This window comes from Euprymna scolopes, chromosome 46 (assembly GCF_053919585.1).
Source record: "Euprymna scolopes isolate OS-2025 chromosome 46, ASM5391958v1, whole genome shotgun sequence".
NCBI lineage: Eukaryota > Metazoa > Mollusca > Cephalopoda > Sepiida > Sepiolidae > Euprymna > Euprymna scolopes.
The window spans coordinates 178,173,724-178,197,453 of record NC_136527.1 but is presented as its reverse complement, the minus strand read 5'-3'; positions in this window follow the sequence as shown (position 1 = coordinate 178,197,453).

Below are 23,730 nucleotides of genomic sequence, written 5' to 3'. Positions count from 1 at the left end.
CCTCTACCAAATGCAAAGAAAAAATGACTTCATTTTGGCTATTACCTCTTAAAATATTTACTAATGGATTAAAAAATTAATAATACATTTTTTTATATTTTTTAATATAAATCACTATTCTATATAATTCAACATAATTTTTTTTAAATTCAATTTCACCTAGAGATCGGAGGTCTTTATCTAATGTTTCTGCCATTTCCTTAGATATGTGCTTATTTGTTTTCCCCTCGTGCCTGTTATAGTGGTGTCATCAGCAAATATACCCATCTAAGAAACGATTCTATCAGGGAGGTCAATTATGAATATCAGGAATAATGCAAGTCCTAGGATAGACTCCTAAGTTACTCCCGCATGTACATCATATTGTTTAGATGTGTGACCATCGATGACAACTTGAAGTTTTCTCTTACTTAAAAAGGATTTAATTACATTATGTATTCTTCCAGTGATACCACATGATCTGATTTTCATTAGAAGACCATTGTGCCAAACCTTATCAAAAGCCTTACATATATCCAGGGCTACCGCTTTTCCCTCTCCTGAGATTACAGTCAGGATATCTGATGTGGAACAGGCCTGCCTAAATCCATATTAATTGTTGGTCAGAAGTTTAGCAGCTGTAAGGTGATGGACTACTTTCTTATAATTACTTCGAGCTTCTATAAACTTCTGTCTGTTTAAACTAGACTTTTGTCAGTTTAATCTGTGGTACGCATGTTTTCTTTGAGCAATGGCAGCTGCACAAGTAGATATGAACCATTGGAGAGAGTGGCGCTTGCCATAGAATTTCCGTGGGGGAACATGTGATTCAATTGCAGTTTTGAAATATTCAGAGTCTCATTTGCACTGTTCAGCAGGAAGAAAAAAGACATTTCCTCATGGGGCATCAATAAGGAGATCCCTGGTGGCTTCCTAGTCAGCCTTGTTCGAAATAACTCGGGGGGTTTAACAGTGGCTCTTCAGTTTTGCATCAATAATTTGGGGTTATTTCTATAATTATCACAATGTGATCAGCATTCCAGAGTGGGCTTTGCGGATTTGTTATATAATCATTGGGAACGGTGGTCAAAAATAGATCTAGAAGTGAGGCATGTTGATCTTGCTGGTCTTTGAAACATGTGGGAAATGTAAACGTTTGTGATAGGGAATGAGATATAGAGAAGCTATGTGTTGTGCTACCAGCTGGGTTTGTTAAAAGAAAGAATCTAAGCCAGTTACAGTAGTGGACATTGAAGTCACTAACTACATGTACTTGTGCGCTAGTATCAAGGGAGAATGCTGTATTTATGTTGGAAGAGACTTTGTATATTAGGGTACAGTCCTGGGTCGAGGAAGAGCACTAGAGAAAATACAAGTAACTAATATTGCTTGTTAAATCTGAATCACATAAAAGCCTGGTAATCTGATTCTAGTTTCGTTTCTCCTGTCAGGGGGAACGTGTTTTGAATATAGACTCCAAGCCCGTGCATATGTCTGACTGACTCCTATGGCAGGACAAGTGGTTATGCAGAATACCAAGTAGACCATCAGTTGACTCCTCATTTACAAGGAGTGTGGCCCCAGGAAAGCCCAGCAGAGATGAGTGCAGGGTTTCTTTCCATTTACTACATGGCACTACAATAATCCAGATATTATACAACTGTTGATGGAGCACCCACTCTAAACGCTACCAAAGAGTTAGGGTCCATGTACTATCAGTCGTAAACAGCAGCCAGGAACTGTCAATCCGGTACCCTCAATCCATCAGACAAAACTCAGCCCAATTTAACTACACTGGCATATATGGCACTCATGCACCCCCACAATGTCCAGTTGAGGGGAATGGAATGTGGCAGGAGTGGGGAATATGGTGTTCATTGCCCTAGTCAGTAAAATAGATTGTAAACAGAAGCAGATATGAATGAATATATGAAAGAAAATAATAGGTTTAACATAGATTTGTAAATTTTCAAACATGAAATTATTACTCTCGCAAAAAAATAAATCAATTTTACCTGTCTTTTTCTCTCAAATTGGCTAAAAAGTTGTGAGTTTAAAAATAACTTTAAAAATATCCATAAAATTGATGTCATCAATTTAATTCAAACATATTTCAACATTTCCTTAAGATATATGTGAAACGCATACAATTCTCGGTGCCATAACCTCAATTTAATGACTGAATAAAGTGTTCTTTAAAATAGCAAAGAGGATAATTAATGACAACATGGGTCATCAGTGTTTGTTGAATAAAACCGTCTTGCAATATCTATGTGGCATCTCTCACAACATCTCTATACAAAGCGCTGAACAACTTGTGGTCCACCTCGAATTGAATAATTTCATACTTTAGAAGTTTTACAATCTTTACACAGCAAGTGTTAATGCAGACAAAAAACGAGTTGTTGAAACTATCAGATTAAGGTTGATGAGTAAGTCAGAAAATCATAATCATCTGATAATGACAATAAACAGACATAATAATAATATTTGAATGCAATATATATATATATATATATATATATATATATACATGTTTCTCTTTCACTATAAATCATAAAAAATGCAAGAAATATGTTCAACTAAAATATATCCTAAGCAACACATGCGTCAAGTTATAAAATACCTGATTATTTTTGCAACTTGTCTCAATTAACTTTTTTAAAATTAAATTAATCTAGATATTGTGAGTTCAATCCAGTACTATTAAGAATAAACAAACACAATACTAATATTTGAATGCCAATATTAAAAATATTGAATTTCATTTAATTTTACAGATGTTCCTGATTGGATGCTATTATTAAATCTTAATGGAATGTTATTTTCCTATTATCCATTATCCTATAAACAATTAATACTTCATTTGAGTACAGCAACATCTACAACTGGATATACTGGACAATAATATTTGATGAACTGTGTGAAACAGTGATGAAAGCAACACATCTTAAAGGTAATATATTTTTGTAAATAGATGTTTCAATTAAATCAAATAGCATAATAGATCAAATTGCAGAAAGTAAATATTTTGTTGAAAGAAAAGTATGTGTCGTTAAAAAGACGATATTTTCTACAATACCAGAAACTAAATAAAAGTATGTATCGTTAAAAGACGACATTTTCTACAATACCAGAAACTAAGTAAAAGTATGTATCGTTAAAAGACGACATTTTCTACAATACCAGAAAAAATATAAAAAAGTATGTGTCGTTAAAAGGACGATATTTTCTACAATACCAGAAACTAAATAAAAGTATGTGTCGTTAAAAGACGACATTTTCTACAATACCAGAAACTAAGTAAAAGTATGTATCGTTAAAAGACGACATTTTCTACAATACCAGAAACTAAGTAAAAGTATGTATCGTTAAAAGACGACATTTTCTACAATACCAGAAAAAATATAAAAAAGTATGTGTCGTTAAAAGGACGATATTTTCTACAATACCAGAAACTAAATAAAAGTATGTGTCGTTAAAAGACGACATTTTCTACAATACCAGAAACTAAGTAAAAGTATGTATCGTTAAAAGACGACATTTTCTACAATACCAGAAACTAAGTAAAAGTATGTATCGTTAAAAGACGACATTTTCTACAATACCAGAAACTAAATAAAAGTATGTGTCGTTAAAAGACGACATTTTCTACAATACCAGAAAAAATATAAAAAAGTATGTGTCGTTAAAAGGACGATATTTTCTACAATACCAGAAACTAAATAAAAGTATGTGACGTTAAAAGACGACATTTTCTACAATACCAGAAACTAAGTAAAAGTATGTATCGTTAAAAGACGACATTTTCTACAATACCAGAAACTAAGTAAAAGTATGTATCGTTAAAAGACGACATTTTCTACAATACCAGAAAAAATATAAAAAGTATGTGTCGTTAAAAGGACGATATTTTCTACAATACCAGAAACTAAATAAAAGTATGTGTCGTTAAAAGACGACATTTTCTACAATACCAGAAACTAAGTAAAAGTATGTATCGTTAAAAGACGACATTTTCTACAATACCAGAAACTAAGTAAAAGTATGTATCGTTAAAAGACGACATTTTCTACAATACCAGAAAAAATATAAAAAAGTATGTGTCGTTAAAAAGACGATATTTTCTACAATACCAGAAACTAAATAAAAGTATGTGTCGTTAAAAAGACGATATTTTATACAATACCAGAAACTAAGTAAAAGTATGTATCGTTAAAAGACGACATTTTCTACAATACCAGAAACTAAGTAAAAGTATGTATCGTTAAAAGACGACATTTTCTACAATACCAGAAACTAAGTAAAAGTATGTATCGTTAAAAGACGACATTTTCTACAATACCAGAAACTAAATAAAAGTATGTGTCGTTAAAAGACGACATTTTCTACAATACCAGAAAAAATATAAAAAAGTATGTGTCGTTAAAAGGACGATATTTTCTACAATACCAGAAACTAAATAAAAGTATGTGTCGTTAAAAAGACGATATTTTCTACAATACCAGAAACTAAATAAAAGTATGTATCGTTAAAAGACGACATTTTCTACAATACCAGAAACTAAGTAAAAGTATGTATCGTTAAAAGACGACATTTTCTACAATACCAGAAACTAAGTAAAAGTATGTGTCGTTAAAAAGACGATATTTTCTACAATACCAGAAACTAAATAAAAGTATGTGTCGTTAAAAAGACGATATTTTCTACAATACCAGAAACTAAATAAAAGTATGTATCGTTAAAAAGACGATATTTTCTACAATACCAGAAACTAAATAAAAGTATGTATCGTTAAAAGACGACATTTTCTACAATACCAGAAACTAAGTAAAAGTATGTATCGTTAAAAGACGACATTTTCTACAATACCAGAAACTAAATAAAAGTATGTATCGTTAAAAAGACGATATTTTCTACAATACCAGAAACTAAATAAAAGTATGTATCGTTAAAAAGACGATATTTTCTACAATACCAGAAACTAAATAAAAGTATGTATCGTTAAAAAGACGATATTTTCTACAATACCAGAAACTAAATAAAAGTATGTGTCGTTAAAAAGACGATATTTTCTACAATACCAGAAACTAAATAAAAGTATGTGTCGTTAAAAAGACGACATTTTCTACAATACCAGAAACTAAATAAAAGTATGTGTCGTTAAAAAGACGATATTTTCTACAATACCAGAAACTAAATAAAAGTATGTATCGTTAAAAAGACGATATTTTCTACAATACCAGAAACTAAATAAAAGTATGTATCGTTAAAAAGACGATATTTTCTACAATACCAGAAACTAAATAAAAGTATGTATCGTTAAAAAGACGATATTTTCTACAATACCAGAAACTAAGTAAAAGTATGTGTCGTTAAAAAGACGATATTTTCTACAATACCAGAAACTAAATAAAAGTATGTATCGTTAAAAAGACGATATTTTCTACAATACCAGAAACTAAATAAAAGTATGTGTCGTTAAAAAGACGATATTTTCTACAATACCAGAAACTAAATAAAAGTATGTATCGTTAAAAAGACGATATTTTCTACAATACCAGAAACTAAATAAAAGTATGTATCGTTAAAAAGACGATATTTTCTACAATACCAGAAACTAAATAAAAGTATGTGTCGTTAAAAGACGACATTTTCTACAATACCAGAAAAAATATAAAAAAGTATGTGTCGTTAAAAGGACGATATTTTCTACAATACCAGAAACTAAATAAAAGTATGTGTCGTTAAAAGACGACATTTTCTACAATACCAGAAACTAAGTAAAAGTATGTATCGTTAAAAGACGACATTTTCTACAATACCAGAAACTAAGTAAAAGTATGTATCGTTAAAAGACGACATTTTCTACAATACCAGAAAAAATATAAAAAGTATGTGTCGTTAAAAGGACGATATTTTCTACAATACCAGAAACTAAATAAAAGTATGTGTCGTTAAAAGACGACATTTTCTACAATACCAGAAACTAAGTAAAAGTATGTATCGTTAAAAGACGACATTTTCTACAATACCAGAAACTAAGTAAAAGTATGTATCGTTAAAAGACGACATTTTCTACAATACCAGAAAAAATATAAAAAAGTATGTGTCGTTAAAAAGACGATATTTTCTACAATACCAGAAACTAAATAAAAGTATGTGTCGTTAAAAAGACGATATTTTATACAATACCAGAAACTAAGTAAAAGTATGTATCGTTAAAAGACGACATTTTCTACAATACCAGAAACTAAGTAAAAGTATGTATCGTTAAAAGACGACATTTTCTACAATACCAGAAACTAAGTAAAAGTATGTATCGTTAAAAGACGACATTTTCTACAATACCAGAAACTAAATAAAAGTATGTGTCGTTAAAAGACGACATTTTCTACAATACCAGAAAAAATATAAAAAAGTATGTGTCGTTAAAAGGACGATATTTTCTACAATACCAGAAACTAAATAAAAGTATGTGTCGTTAAAAAGACGATATTTTCTACAATACCAGAAACTAAATAAAAGTATGTATCGTTAAAAGACGACATTTTCTACAATACCAGAAACTAAGTAAAAGTATGTATCGTTAAAAGACGACATTTTCTACAATACCAGAAACTAAGTAAAAGTATGTATCGTTAAAAGACGACATTTTCTACAATACCAGAAACTAAGTAAAAGTATGTATCGTTAAAAAGACGATATTTTCTACAATACCAGAAACTAAATAAAAGTATGTATCGTTAAAAAGACGATATTTTCTACAATACCAGAAACTAAATAAAAGTATGTATCGTTAAAAAGACGATATTTTCTACAATACCAGAAACTAAATAAAAGTATGTATCGTTAAAAGACGATATTTTCTACAATACCAGAAACTAAATAAAAGTATGTATCGTTAAAAGACGACATTTTCTACAATACCAGAAACTAAGTAAAAGTATGTATCGTTAAAAGACGACATTTTCTACAATACCAGAAACTAAATAAAAGTATGTATCGTTAAAAGACGATATTTTCTACAATACCAGAAACTAAATAAAAGTATGTATCGTTAAAAGACGACATTTTCTACAATACCAGAAACTAAGTAAAAGTATGTATCGTTAAAAGACGACATTTTCTACAATACCAGAAACTAAGTAAAAGTATGTATCGTTTAAAAGACGATATTTTCTACAATACCAGAAACTAAATAAAAGTATGTATCGTTAAAAAGACGATATTTTCTACAATACCAGAAACTAAATAAAAGTATGTGTCGTTAAAAAGACGATATTTTCTACAATACCAGAAACTAAATAAAAGTATGTGTCGTTAAAAAGACGACATTTTCTACAATACCAGAAACTAAATAAAAGTATGTGTCGTTAAAAAGACGATATTTTCTACAATACCAGAAACTAAATAAAAGTATGTATCGTTAAAAAGACGATATTTTCTACAATACCAGAAACTAAATAAAAGTATGTATCGTTAAAAAGACGATATTTTCTACAATACCAGAAACTAAATAAAAGTATGTATCGTTAAAAAGACGATATTTTCTACAATACCAGAAACTAAGTAAAAGTATGTGTCGTTAAAAAGACGATATTTTCTACAATACCAGAAACTAAATAAAAGTATGTGTCGTTAAAAAGACGATATTTTCTACAATACCAGAAACTAAATAAAAGTATGTATCGTTAAAAAGACGATATTTTCTACAATACCAGAAACTAAATAAAAGTATGTATCGTTAAAAAGACGATATTTTCTACAATACCAGAAACTAAATAAAAGTATGTATCGTTAAAAAGACGATATTTTCTACAATACCAGAAACTAAGTAAAAGTATGTGTCGTTAAAAAGACGATATTTTCTACAATACCAGAAACTAAATAAAAGTATGTGTCGTTAAAAAGACGATATTTTCTACAATACCAGAAACTAAATAAAAGTATGTATCGTTAAAAAGACGATATTTTCTACAATACCAGAAACTAAATAAAAGTATGTGTCGTTAAAAAGACGATATTTTCTACAATACCAGAAACTAAATAAAAGTATGTGTCGTTAAAAAGACGATATTTTCTACAATACCAGAAACTAAATAAAAGTATGTGTCGTTAAAAAGACGATATTTTCTACAATACCAGAAAAACTATAAAAAAAAAGCAAGAAAAATTTGTCGCATCTGCTAGGCTGCTTTATCTTCAGCCTGAACAAATAAGAAAATTGAAATAAAAAAGATATAACCAAATGTGTGTAAAATATTCCTGGTCTGAAAAATCATTTATTGAGACATATGATGAGTCACACTAAGTAAATGTCACAGTTATGTGAATGTGTAGATGTAATTGTTTTATAATTGAGTAAAACATAAATACTCACATTGGATAAAAGTAAAGTGCGTTGACATTGTTGTTTTCAAGTATCAGATTTAGTTAAACATATCATAATTAACATTTGAGAAAAGCCAAATTCTTCTGAAGTGTGGCGATATTCTTATTTTAATAAATAAACGTTAGTGACAAAAATTAAAACTCCCACAATGGAAAATCCACATTATTGTGAAGTATGTGATTATTCTTGTGATAGAAAATCAACGTTAATGAAGCATATGAGAACTCACACTGGGGAAAAGCCACATTCCTGTGAAGTATGCACATATTCTTGTTCGGAAAAATCAAATTTAGTGAAGCATATCAAAACTCACACTGGTGAAAAGCCATATACTTGTGAAGTATGTGGATATTCTTTTTCTAAAACATCAGGGTTAGTCGTACATATGAGAACTCACACTGGAGAACGGCCACATACTTGTAAAGTGTGTGGCTATTCTTGTTCTCAAAAATCAGGCTTAGTCATACATATGAGAACTCACACTGGGGAAAGGCCACATACTTGTGAAGTGTGTGGATATTCTTGTTCTCAAAAATCAAAATTAGTAATACATGTAAGAACTCACACTGGGGAAAAGCCACATTTCTGTGAAGTGTGTAAATATTCTTGTTCGGACAAAGCATCTTTAGTGAGACATATGAGAACTCACACTGGTGTAAAGCCATATTCTTGTGAAATATGTGGATATTCTAGTTACCAAAAATCAGGCTTAGTCACCCATATGAGAACTCACACTGGGGAAAAGCCACATATTTGTGAAATGTGTGGATATTCTTGTTCTCATAAATCGAAATTAATAATACATATGAGAACTCACACAGGCGAAAAGCCATATTCTTGTGAAATATGTGAATATTCTTGTTCTCAAAAATCAAAGTTAGTATTACATATGAGAACTCACACCGGTAAAAAGCCACATTGTTGTGAAGTGTGTAATTATTCTAGTTCTGACAAATCAAATTTCATGAGACACATGAGAACTCACTCAACAATAACAAAAATTGCTGGTTCTGCCACACAGAAGTAAAGAGTGTGCATCACCTGACATCCATTTGTAAAGTCCTGTTAGGGAACGGCTACTATACAATGCGACACAATGGAGTGTGTACATAACTCCACTGGAAAATCTGTAAACACTTGAATATCAAATGTAGTTGCAAGTCTGCGGAACAAAATAAAAATAAGTTATACAACCATGACTACGAAATTCCTCCAGAAAGACACATGAGAACTCACTCAGCAATAGCAACAATTGCTGGTTCTGCCACACAGAAGTAAAGAGTGTGCATTATCTGACATCCATTTGTAAATTCCTCCAGCAACATATCCAGAAAATGGGGATATTAAACCGAACATATCGATATGGGATAAAGTAGCAAATGTTGAAGTAAGCGTCCCTAATGGCCTTAACAGAGAAGGAAAATAACATGTATTAAATGAAACTGGAAACTTAAGACGATCTCAATCATTCCAGGCATTATAGGAGCAATCGGGCTACGGAACAAGAATTTCAAAAACTATCTTGCAAATATATCTGGTGAAGCAAGTCAAGAGAAATACAAACAATTTAAAAAGACAGAATCATAAACAAGATCTCTCAGTTGGAGTAATTAAACTAATGGGAAAATGTTTGGCATCTAGTGGAAGGCTGCAGTCCCAACAAAAAACAATGTGATAAGAAAATTAGAAGATAAAAAAGCCACATTCTTGTGTAATGGGTGCCTAATATTTTTTCTAAATAAAGAAAACTTAGTGAAACATATTAGAACTCAACATTAAAAAATTCATATTTTAGAACAATTTGTGAATATTCTTGTTTTTATGCATATGAAAATCACACAATTAGTAAAAGACATATTTTTTTGCGAAATATGTTTATAGTCTTATTCTAAGAATTTACATTTATTTAGAAAACATTAAATGTAACACAATTGAAAAGAATGATTGATGCAACAATTCTAAATGATAATAATAAAGAGAAAAAGAGAATAATATAATATTAGTAAATAAATAATCACAAAGACTATAATTGAAAATGTAGCAAAAGTGTAAGTAATGATGCTGACCTTAACAGAGCTGAGAGAATGAAAATAACAAAATACCAAGGATTTATGCACGGCATTTATGCACGACAGAAATAAAAACTAGAATCATTCCAGTCATTATGGGAGCGACTTATGATAAATAATAAAGAGAAAAAGAGAATAATATAATATTACTACATAAATAATCACAAAGACTATAATTATTATATTATAAAAAGGCTGACTGGGAAACCATCATTATATTATAAATAGGCTGACTGGGAAGCCATCAGGGATGCTCCATTGCAAAATATCTTTTCACTTCCTGCTGAACATTTCGCAAATGAGACCACTAAATGGTTCAAAGCGGCAATTGAAGCACATATTCCCACACGCAAATTCAATAGCAAACTCCACTCCTCCAATGGTTCACTTACACTTGTACAGCTGCCATAGCGCAAAGGCAGCATGCATACCGCAAATTTAACCGACATAAGTCCAGTTCAAACAGACAGAAGTACATAGAAGCCAGAAATAAATGTAAGAAAGAATTAGCGACAGCTAAGAGGGAATTTACTGAAACCACCCCAAAACGCATCGAAGCACATAAATTAGTAGCCAGAGAAAATCTACAACAGTGTAATAAATAATGGGCAATCAACAATTCCCCCACTATGCAACAATCATTAGGTTATTTGCTCGGCAACTGAGAAGGCTAACTTGCTTGCCAGACGGTTTGCCTCCAACTCCACACTGGACTCTGTTAACCACCCCCTCCCTGACTTTCATTTGCCGACAGACACCACACTAGATGACCTGAAAATCACCCCTGCTCAGGTGCATGCTATCATAAGAAAGCTTGGCACTACAAAGCATGTGGACCTGATCTCATCCCGGCTGTGCGTTATGTGTATGTATATACGCATCAGTATACTACAATGTTATGTATATGTATATACACATCAGTATACTACAACGTTTTGTATATGTATTTATGCATCAGTATACTACAACGTTATGTATATGTATATACACATCAGTATACTACAACGTTTTGTATATGTAACGTTATGTATATGAATATACGCATCAGTATACTACAATGTTATGCAAATGTATATACACATCAGTATACTACGTTTTGTATATGTATTTATGCATCAGTATACTACAACGTTATGTATATGTATATACGCATCAGTATACTACAACGTTATGTATATGTATATACGCATCAGTATACTACAACGTTATGTATATGTATATACACATCAGTATACTACGTTATGTATATGTATATACGCATCAGTATACTACAGCGTTATGTATATGTATATACACATCAGTATACTACATTTTGTATATGTATATACGCATCAGTATACTACAACGTTTTGTATATGTATATACGCATCAGTATACTACAACGTTATGTATATGTATATACACACCACTATACTACAACGTTTTGTATATGTATTTATGCATCAGTATACTACGGTGTGTATATGTATATACACATCAGTATACTACAACGTTATGTATATGTATATACGCATCAGTATACTACAACGTTATGTATATGTATATACACATCAGTATACTACAACGTTATGTATATGTATATACGCATCAGTATACTACAACGTTATGTATATGTATATACACACCAGTATACTACAACGCATACTCTTACCTGTCCCATGGCCTACTAATATGTACAGTCGAACATGTCACATTAGAGATCACCTTTCTTAGATGAAAATTGAAATGAGAACAAGAGAAGTGATTTAGGTCGCTTCAAGCATTATTTCAGATATTAATAACTGAAATAATGATTAATGAATTCTACCTACATATGTTAATGTCAATATGTTTAAAATAAAATTTTTCTTTCATTAATATTAATAGGTGGTTGTTAAATATATTTTTTCCTTTTATTTCATTAGATTACAAAAGAACAAATCAATTGTTAATTGTCTCCCCTGACTAACTTCTTTATAAATATAAATAAATATTTGAATAGACAATAGCATGTTATGTTATTAAAGATTTTAGAAGAATATCTTTTATTGAGAAATATCAAAGTATTTACAAAGAACATGAATACAAAGATTGAAAGCAAAATAAACTGCATTTCACAAATAAACTGGCATTTTTATTATCAGTTTTTTATCCATCTTTACAAAACATGAGAAAAATTGTAAATAAAAATTTTTAATTTTATTTTGACCGTTGCCGTTTTTTAACGTTTAAGCAATCTTTTCTTATTTCATCTGAAGATTTTTTTGTTTGTTATTATAGAATACTGGCATGGATGCCGGGTGTTGTCTGGGTGTTTGGACATGTGTGCTGAGCAAAAAAAGAAAATGGTAGTACCAAGGCAGGCTCAAACCTGTACCGTAAAGGAGGAAAAGAACGTGAAAAAACATGACCACCGTCAAACCGGACGTGACGTAGGTTTAAATTAAGGCTAGAGAATTCGAAAATATCGGCGAAAAAAGCAACCCCTCCCTGTAGAAAAGTGCCCAGTTGAAGGTGAAAAAAATTAATGTTTTTAGCCAATTTTTCGATAAGGTCGGGCTTCAAAATGATACATCTTGTGAAAATCCGTCGCCTCTGTCGAAAGTTTTAGGCAGACATGCAAACATACATACATAGATTTATATATTTGTAGCTCGAATTTTCGACCCAAACTGATTAAGTCAATTTTGTAAAACTTTGACCCCTATTATGCCCCTTAACATTTACTGTTTTGGGCTCAAATCAAGTTATTAAGTTAAATCCATGTCCAAGGAACCTATATCTAAAATTTCAAGTGTTTAGACACAAAATTGGCGGAAGAGTTTGGTAGAGTTCTCAAAAGTCAAATCGTTGAACTTCGACCCCTTAAAAGCCAAATTTCTGGCCGCAAACCAATTACAAAGATTTTCCAAAATCTCAGTAGCCTGTATATCAAATTTCGAGTCTATAGACTGATAGTTGACGGAGTTATTGTGTAGGGAAATGTACACAGACAGACAGACACTTTCACTTTTAAAGATATATAGATATTTATAACAATTTTTGTAGCAAATATATATATTTTTTCAGTGTGCTCAATTTTTTTACTGGTTGCAGACTGCCTATATTTCCTAATGAATTGAGGAAAAACTTTAAAATTGCAAAGCAGGACCAAATAATTAGGTAATCTTGATCGATGGAATTATCTAGCATTTTCGAGATAATAAAATTAAGGTAATGATTACAGTGATCTCTGTATTATTGCCAACCATTAAAGTGGAACACATATCACACTTAAAGCGCTTCAAAGTTTTGTTTTTGGCAGAAAATGAAAAGGCCTATTTTTATCAGATGATAAACTGATTTCATTTTTTTCCCGTTCGTGTTTGGACAAAATATTAAGAAGATCTTAATTTTCATTTTTTGCAGTGGACTTGTATTCTACCGAAGTGTTAATATTTTCTTTTAATCTTTTGACTGCTATAATTCTTCCCCCACTCATTTAACGCTACTGTGAAAATCGATTTCCAAAGAGATCACTTTGAAGTTTACAGGTGAGGATATATGTATACCCATCATTCAGCAGTTCTTTCACAAACATTGATTGTGCTCTTAAAGTTGCTAGTCTGTGCAGAAATTCAAAAATCCAGTTAGAAAATTATTTTATTAGAATTGTGTCTTGTCCACAGGCTCCATATCAATTACAGAAAATGTTCAATGTCTGTTCATTCCGCAATTTTCTCGTAGAATACATCAATAATCAAATTGACATTTTGCTTATTGTCACCAGGATGTACTGCCTTGAAAGTTAGTTTTGGTATTTTTCATAAAACCTTGAAAGACTAGTCCTTGTCATATACTTTATGTATATCCCACCCAGTTAAAATGCCTCGCTGGGAAAATATATGAAAATTTGAAAGATTAAAATCAAAAGAAGGTAACACAAAGTTTTGTTTATAAAACTGTTTCCAATATTGTTCAGCGTCAAAAAAGATGAGAATTTTGATGGGATGATTTTCATCAGCACCAACATCATTTGGAAAAGTAATAAAATGTTTTTATCTCTTTAAAATTTGCTAAATAAATACCATTATACCTTTATATAAATTGTCATTTTCATCAGCACCAACATCATTTGGAAAAGTAATAAAATGTTTTTATCTCATTCAAATTTGCTAAATAAATACCATTATACGTTTATATAAATTGTCCTTTTCATCAGCACCAACATAATTTGAAAAAGTAATAAAATGTTTTTATCTCTTTAAAATTTGCTAAATAAATACCATTATACCTTTATATAAATTGTCATTTTCATCAGCACCAACATCATTTGGAAAAGTAATAAAATGTTTTTATCTCATTCAAATTTGCTAAATAAATACCATTATACGTTTATATAAATTGTCCTTTTCATCAGCACCAACATAATTTGAAAAAGTAATAAAATGTTTTTATCTCTTTAAAATTTGCTAAATAAATACCATTATACCTTTATATAAATTGTCATTTTCATCAGCACCAACATCATTTGGAAAAGTAATAAAATGTTTTTATCTCATTCAAATTTGCTAAATAAATACCATTATACGTTTATATAAATTGTCCTTTTCATCAGCACCAACATAATTTGAAAAAGTAATAAAATGTTTTTATCTTTCAAATTTGCTAAATAAATACCATTATACGTTTATATAAGTTGCCATTTTCATCAGCACCAACATAATTTGAAAAGGAAATAAATATTTTTATCTTTTGAAATTTGTTAAATAAATACCATTATACCTTTATATAAGTTGCCATTTTCATCAGCACAAATATAATTATAAAATGTTTTTACCTCTTCTAAATTTGTTAAATAAATACCATTATACGTTTATATAAGTTGCCATTTTCATCAGCAGCAACGTAATTTGGAAAAGTAGTAAAATGTTTTTATCTTTTGAAATTTGTTAAATACCATTATACGTTTTTGTAAGTTGTCAGTTTCGTCAGCAATAACATACTGATGAAGAAAATGATGGAAATGGTAATTGCTCAACCAGTAGTTTATACACTTGAGAAAAGTATAGCGCAATAATAAACAGAAAATGAGAGACGACTCTTATGTTTAAATTTTTTTATTTTTTTTAGTTCTTTTTGTATGGAATGTGGATGTCTTATTAAAACACATTGAATGTATAATGAAAACATTTCCGACATACTACACCTTGTAAGTTTAGCATTGTGACCTTTCACAAACCACTGTAGTGATGGTATTGAATTTCCATAACATTATACCTTGTAAGTTAAGCATTGTGACCCTTCACAAACCACTGTGGTAATGGCATTAGATTCCCATAATACTATACCTGGTGTTTAACATTGTTGCCATTCACAAACCACTGTGATAATTGTATTGGATTTCCCTTCACAAACAACTGTGGTAGTGGCATTGGATTTGCATAATACTATACCTTGTAAGTTAAGCCTTGTGACCCCTCACAAACACCTGTGGTAATTGCACTGAATTTCCATAATACTATAGCTTGTAAGTTTAGCGTTGTGGCTCTTCACAAACCACTGTGGTAATGACATTGAATTTCCATCATATTATATTTTACAAGTTTAGCATTCAAAACCCACTGTGGTAATTGTATTGGATTATCATAATACTATACCTTGTAAGTCTAGTATTGTTGCCCTTCACAAGCCACTGAAGTAATGGCATTGGATTTCCAACATACTATACCTTGTAAGTTTAGCATTGTGGCCCTTCACAAACCACTGTGGTAATGCTATTGGATTTCTATAATTCAATACCTTGTAAGTTTAACATTGTGGCCCTTCACAAACCACTGTGGTAATGGTATTGGATATCCATAATACTATACCGTGTAAGTTTAGTATTGTAGGTTTTTAACATGTTTAATTTTTTCCCCTACTCAATATAATTTTTTCCTCAAAATCTTTTACCCACAAACCTACACTTTTTGTTGCAATCCAATCAGCACAATATACGGATTTTCTCCATTTCCACGACAGATGGGAAATGAAAAATATCCAGTTTTCGCCATTTTGTTAAATAAGATATAAAAAACTTAACAAAATTAATTCAACAAGTTACGATCCTAAACGAATGCATGCAAACAAAAATTGCACAAATCTTAAAAAAAAAACTCGATAAAATCAAAAGTAAATGTTGGTGAAACGATTACTTAATAAAAAAACAAACCATTTTTCAGGTCCTGATATTTTGTTATCTTTTCCCGTTCTGCTCTTTTAAGGCCAAATTCGTTTGGAACTGTGACGTCGATAATGAGTGCAGTCTTTCGGGCTTGTTCCATATTACTATATCTGGCTTTATGGCCTCGTCTTTTATGTATCTTCTCACCTGTATGTCTTTGTCGCAGAACACTGTCACTTTTCCCAGATGTTCGTCGACCTATCTATTTGCATCCCTTCACAGATCTCCCCAGTGTGGTGTCTTATATGTGTGACTGAATCTGAATTTTTGAACAAGAATATCCACACACTTTATAAAAAAGTGTCTTTTCCACAGTGACTTATCATACACTTAACTTATTGCTACTTTCTTTAACATGAAGATCTACAAATATTAGACGAATGTTTTCCCTATTTTTTTTATTTTACGTCAGTAAGTTTTAAGAGATCAAGGGGCTCCCTCCTGGAGCTAACACTTAGTTCTGTTAAGATTTAAATTACTTTTTTATTAATCCAGTCGCTCCTATCAGAACCGGTATAATGTTTATTTCTTTCAGAGGCTATGTCGTTTTTAGATCATTTTAGGTCCTGATATTTTGTTATCTTTTCCCGTTCAGCCCTGTTAAGGCCGAAATCATTTGGGACTGAGACATCAACAATGAGCGCAGTTCTTTCAGGCTTGCCCCAGTGTGAGATCTCATATGGCTTACTAACCCACTTCACAAGAATGCCAGCTTTTCCTTTTTATTGATTTTCTTCCTTTGAAGATTGTAACGCTAGGTATGGAGCAGCCAAACAAGCTACCAACATTGCCCTGCTTTTTATAAAAATCAACCGAGAATTCTTTTTATTATCCTCGTTGTTCCCTTAAGTGCAATTATCTGGATCTCTTTTGCACTTGGTTCACCAGGAATATTAGTTAGGTAGGACTTGGGTATGAATTCTCATATGTCTCAGTTAGATAGGACTTCAAGTGTGAGCTTTCATACGAAAATATCACGACACTTCAGGTTTTTCCCTATTTTTGTTTTATTTTACGTTAGTTGAAGTTCTCTGAAATCAAGGGGCCCACTTCCTGGGGCTAATACTTGAACTCTATATGAGTTACATAGATATTCGAATGTTCCATTAAAGTTCTTTATCTCTCAAACACAGACTTCATAAAGAAATTGAGAACGTAATTTTCCTCTCCGCAATAAACCATTTTAAAACGTTGTAGTATATCTTTTATTTTGATCTTATTGTCTTACTGGATTCAAGGACAAAAAATTATCTCGTGTGGTGGAGTATCCAGCTTCGTGCTTTTAATCAAGGTAACATCACTTGGCGAAAGTACACCATTCCTCGTAAAAGATAATGTAAGATAGCCATAGTGAGATCTTATTTGGGCAGTGAATACTATGCTATTTTGAATATTTGGTCAGGGTCTACTTCTCGGGAAAAGTATCCCCATGCCAGCTTTTCCGTTTTTTTATTTTCTTCCTTTGAAAATTGTAATGCTGATTATGGGGCAGCCAAACCAGCTGTCAACATTGCCCTGCTTTTTATTGAAACCAACTTAGAGCTACTTTTAGTATCCTCATTGTCCCCTTGAGTGTAATTGTCTTGAACTCTTTTGCACTCATTCAGGAATATAGGTAGGAATTCATGTTCTTCATAAGCCATGAGGCACATATAATAATTTACATCACTCTAAGATTCCAGTTTCTTTTTATATTATACATGAGACCTTGATACTTGGTCCATTTCTCATTTCAGTTCTCTTCAGACCTAGTGTGAGTTTTCATATGTGTCACTAAATTTGATTTGTGAGAACAAGAATAACCACACAATTCACACGAATGTGGCTTGTCCCCAGTGTGAGTTTTCATATGTGTCACTAAATTGGATTTGTGAGAACAAGAATAACCACACAATTCACAAGAATGTGGCTTTTCCCCAGTGTGAGTTCTCATATGTCTGGCTAAATCGTATTTTTGAACACAAGAATATCCACACACTTCACAAGAATGTGGCTTTTGCCCAGTGTGAATTCTCATATGTCTTGCTAAATCTGATTTTTGGGAAAAAGAATATCCACATACTTCACAGGAATGTGGCCTTTCCACAGTATGTGTTCTCATATGTGTAACTAACATTGGATTTCGAGGAGATGGATGTCCCCACACTTTACAAGAATGTGGCATTTCCCTAGTGTGAGTTTTCATATGTGTCACTAAATTTGATTTATAAGAACAACAATATCCGCACACTTCACAAGAGTATGGCTTTTCCCCAGTGTGAGTTCTCATATGTGTCAGTAAGTTGTATTTTTCCGAACAAGAATATCCACACACTTCACAAGAATGTGGTTTTTCCCCAGTGTGAGTTCTCATATGTTTTACTAACTTTGATTTTTCAAAAGTAGAATAGCCACACATTTCACAAGAAAGTGGCTTTTCCCCAGTGTGCTTTCTCATATGTTTTACCAACATTGATTTATAAGAACTAGAATATCCACACAATTTACAAGAATGTGGTTTTTCCCCAGTGTGAGTTTTCATATGGGTCACTAAATTTGATTTTTGAGAACAAGAATATCAACACACTTCACAAGAATATGGCTTTTCCCCAGTGTGCGTTCTCATATGTCTTACTAACATTAATTTTTGAGAACAAGAATATCCACACACTTCACAAGAATGTTTATTTTCTCCACTCATTTGGATGTTTCAATATAATTTATCCTTGAACAATATTATCAACGTAGTTATGGGATTTTGTGCTCGCAGTTTAAGTCTTTATTTACAAATGTTGGAGATAATTTGAGAAGTGATAACTACTTCGCAAGAAAATATCATTTAGTTTGTGTTACGTCTCTAAGCTATATTTCTGCTTTTCTGCAATTTCTGGTTTTAATAGTAATGCACAGATTTTTAGAAAAATTGTAAAAGCGCAGTAAATGTCGATGATGTTTAAGGAATGATCCATTAAAATTCAATAAAGGCGTTCAAGCAGGGATATCTGCAAATAAAAATAAAATAAATATGTTTGTATCTGCATTTACTAATTTGTTTGTTTATCTTTTTCAATATTATTGAACTGAACACAAAAAAAATCTATAAAGTCATAAAAGATTCATTAGCAAATAAATCAGATATTTTCTAAATTTGCACAACACAAGTCGATAGAAGTGTTGCTTTAGAAACAATTTATAAAGAGACAATTGTAGTATTTTTATCATGGGACCAAAAGAAGGAGCATATCTATATGTTTATATCAATCTATATGTACAAATTATTTTTATATTTCATTGTGGTGATTAGATATATAAAAGGAGCAGTGATACATATCTATATATTTATATCAATCATTTCTATATAATTTTCATTGTGATTATATATATATATATATATATATATATATATATATATATATATATAAAATTACAATAAGTTTACAAGGTAATCAAATTGGTAAACTTAAAATATATTATAAATATTAAAGAGTTAATATTTACAAGTAAAATACACTCAACCAGATGCAAAAGCTCAATAAAACCGAAAAGGAAATAGAGTTTATAATATGAACAAATGATTAATAAAACATGTCAAAGGACATCTTGAAAAATTGGATTGAATTGAAATTTTAAATTCGACCATTTTGGATTTTACCATTTTTGGATTTTTACCCTTCACTGGACTATCCATTCATGTGAAATCTTTTTATCATTTTTCTTTTGCCTCCTGTTCCCCTTACCTCACCCTTTTTTTCTTTAACCAAGTAAGATCTGTGACTTACTTGTAGTTTCATTAAATACTTTTATATGCAAAATCCGATCCTGCATTTTGCTAATTCCTGCCCTCTGATGAGAAGGAGAGTATTTCTTCGAAACTCCGCGGATTAAGGACTATCCATTTATCTTGTGTTTCCTTTTTTAAAATTAAATATGTTTTTAACTCTTTTTCAAGATGTCCTTTAACATGTTTTATTAATCATTTGTTCATGTATATATATATATATATATATATATATATATATATATATATATATATATATATATATATATATATATATATAAGGTAACATTTCACTTTATCTTTGTATCTCAACAAAAACTTACCAACATTCTTAACTCATATCATTTTTATATGATTTTCATTGGGCGATTATATATATATATATATATATATATATATATATATATTATATAAATGTATATAAGGTAACATTTCAATTTATCTTTGTATCTCAACAAATGCTTACCACCATTCTTAACTCCACTATGAAATTAACCATACATCACTATTTTTAAAATTATATAATCATTCATTCTCAATAGCGGAGTTACTATATAAGACAATTCTCAATTTCTGTAAGGTTGAATTTGATAAATATATCAATATTTGCGACTATATAACGGAAAGAAACACCACATACTGTTTACAAACTATTCTTATTGCAGACATTCACTTTGTTAATGTTCCAGAATGTGCTTATCCGTATATTAAAATGGTTTCCACAATATCATTTTACACATTGATTTATTTTAAATCTAATCGTATGCTCCTCTCACGGTCAATGTCTAAGCTTTCCACATGCTGAATTAACTTTCGCAATTTTTGTATAATCCCATGTACACGGATTTCAATACAGCTGTTTTACTCTAAAAAAAACTTGTGATGCGAAAATCACGTCATTAATATACACAAATGATTTGTCCAATTAGTCAATCAGGGTGAATCAGAGTATGGCATAATATAAAGGGATTGTTTGGATGAGTAACCCCCCAAGGCCCTCCCACTTCCTAACAATTAAAATAAGGCAGATATTTTTTAGTTAGATGAAAAGTAGAATTTCCCAGTTAAGCGTTGGGACTGCCCACTTTGCCACCGTGGCATGACCCCCAGTCACTGACTGTACAATAAAGAGAAAAGTGAAAATCGGTTATCGGAAAAAGGTCCCATTTGTCTCACTATTTAAGCAGACTGCATGTGAAGAAAAATACATAGTATATATTTCCTCCTTTTCTTGTGTCCATAATTGGAAAAAATATTTTCCTGTTATCAGAATTATTTAATAATTAATCCATACAAACCTAAACCAAAGATTACATCTGGAGTAAGTTATTGGTTGCTAACACAACTAGTGATTAACTTGCAAATAAATTGAAGTATTTTTTCAGCAGACAAGCAAGAAGAGAGCGTGGTCACATGAATCCAGCCAACAACACATGTCTTCCTTGGAGATTTCTATTTTTGACTTTTTTTTTTTTTAGATTTTCCTAATTTTTTTCTTTACCCACGAGCAACTATAGGGCAGGATATACATGAATCTCTCACCATGATTTTAGAACAAACTGAGAACATTATATGGAGATTGTGCGGTTGGGTGAGTTAATTTCCTCTTTGATTTGAGTTATTTTTTCCTGGTCATCAGTGAGAACCCTTGAAGTCGAATTGTGTTTTTAAGTGAAGAATAGTTAATGCTTGTTAATTAATCAGTTGACATGAGATGTGTTTTAAGGTGAACAATGTTTGATGTTTAAATTGCTGAATGATATAAGATATGATATTGTGTGTTAAAGAAATAAAATTAGAGTTTTTATTTAAACTTTTCAAGTTTGGATTGTATTGTCAAAAAAAGGGAAATTGAATTTGTTGTGTATAATATTATTAATTGGTTGATGCCTTTAAATTGCTGAATGATATATGTCATGTTGAAAAATGTAAGAAATTGAAGAAGGCTGAATATATTCAACGTTTTGTTAAACTGCCGATTAGGGGAATCACAAATAATTAAGGTTTTTTTTTATTGTTTTACACATGAGTTGGATTTTAAAAGTGATTTTTTGTTCCTTTCGTTTTTGTTGTTTTATTGGGATTAAATACAGAGAGACAGGGAAATTAGTTGGTCAGATAAATCTGGTGTGCTGAGTAGAGGGATGATGAGTGGAGGGATGTTGGACACAGAGCTGTGAGCGTCAGGAAGCCACACAGAGTGGGCAGACAGGATTCAGAAATGGGTCAAGGAGAGAGTGGGGGATGAATTCAGATCACAAAAGGTGATCAAGGCCTTCCAAAAAAATTATTTAAGGACGCTTCGGTTGAATTGGATGATTAGTTAGTTGGTGACAAAAAAGCAGGTGGTGTTTTGATATCAGGATGCTGATATGATCCTACTAACCTATGAGACCACTCCACTTATAACAGTTTAATATGTGTCAGTTTAAAGAAAACACTGACTAACATGAAGTCAGCTGTGGTCTAAACTTACGGTAATACTCCAGTGAATAGACTGCTATCGATGCCCTAAAGGAGCTCTTTCGAGTCAGACAAAAGTCAAAGGAGGAGGTAATCACCCTGATAGAACGAATTTTAGGTTTGGCAATAAGGGCTTTCCCTGACAGTGTAGTAAGAGGTAATTGAGGTATCCAAGTCCTGTTTAGAGATGTGCTTGGAGAGGTGTTAGTGGATTTGCCTAAGAACAACTCGGTTAAATTACAGGAGGCTCTGGTTGTATTCCAAGTCAGCGATTGAGTAGGGATGAGCATCTAGAACTTGCAGTTACGGGAAGATGTTGTGGGAAGTCACCAATCTACCAGAAGGCGTCGACCTGGACCAGTCAAAAAGACTTCGCCCCAGAGAGAAGCAGAAAGAGAGGAAGAATGGGAAAAGGAAGCCAGACTGAATGGGGAAGTCTGGGATCTTAGGTATAGTTGCTAAAAAGAACTCCCAGGGCAGCCAGATCTGGTGTGCTTCACCTGCCAGTATGAGGGACATGGGGCCAAGGTCCAACTAATTGGGGAGTGCTAGGCACAAATTGTCAGATATTTGGTCAGTTCGGGCATGAATCCAAGTAGTGTACTAAAGTGGATAATCGTCAAATTCCTCCCCCCCCCGGTTTACCAATTGGTAGAGGCTGGAACATTGAGATTGAGCTACCCAAGAAGGAAGTAAGATGTTGAATGACCCAAGTTAGGCTCCTTCTCCATAAAAAAACAGATTAAGAGACAATGATTTTCTGTTGCTGGGCCTTACCCAGGGGCGGGGATATTGATACTGGGAGTGAATTGTAAAAGAAGCAGGGGTCGAGAATTAGTAAAATCGCTGGCCCTGTAATTTAAGAATTTAAAAATATTATTTC